Raw genomic sequence first — 855 nt, forward strand, 5'->3', positions numbered from 1 at the left:
TATTTTTTGTTTTTTTTTTTGCGTAGCCCCAAGGGGCGCACAGCCGTGGGAGGAGCGGGGAAGTTATCAGCCAGGAGATACCAGCAGCATGATTCACCGCCTGGCCCCCGCAGGCTGCCGCAGCCAGATGGGTGCCCTCCCTGCCACCGCAGTGAGGTGCCGTTTGCGGACCCCCATTGCCTGGCCTGTCCTCGCTGCCTTCCCCTCTCCCTGCTCTCCAGCCCCAGCATCCTTCCCCAGGAGCGCAGGGGGCAGTGGTGCAGCCCCCAGCCCCGACACGGCCGTGGGCGTGGGGCCAACAGCTGGGATTCCCGTGGGATGGATGGGGTCCAGCGTGCATCCGGCTGGGCAGGAGCCTCCCAGCAGCCACCTTGCAAGGGCTTGGGGTGCCCACGGGGGGTCCCCACCTCCTGCCAGTCTGCAAACAGCTCCTAGGGCTGTTGTTATGGGATGGCAGCAGAGCACCGGGGAGAAAGTCTCACACAAGTGGGTAGGCAGTACTGAGGGTCCCCCTCCATCCTACTGGCACCCTGCAGGAGCAAAGCGCCCCGGGCAGCAGGAAGAGCAGGGTGCCGCACCCCGAAAGACCCCATGCTGTCTCCAATCCACTTTTATTCACAATCAGAAAATAACTTACCATACAATAACACAGGCACGCACAGCACAGCCCCGGGCACCCTCCCCTCCAGCCACGATGCTACAGCCCAAGCTGGCCCAAGCTCTGCCCTGGCAGAGGTGAGCTCCAGCCTGGGGAGCTGTGCCCCCTCTCCATCCCATGGGATGCTCCATCCCCATCCTGCTCAGAGCACAGCCTCACATGTGGCCAGAGGAACCTGTGCACGGTGCCAGTGCGTG

Source organism: Aptenodytes forsteri, unplaced genomic scaffold (genome assembly GCF_000699145.1).
Source record: "Aptenodytes forsteri isolate BGI_AS27 unplaced genomic scaffold, ASM69914v1 Scaffold255, whole genome shotgun sequence".
NCBI classification, from domain to species: Eukaryota; Metazoa; Chordata; class Aves; order Sphenisciformes; family Spheniscidae; genus Aptenodytes; species Aptenodytes forsteri.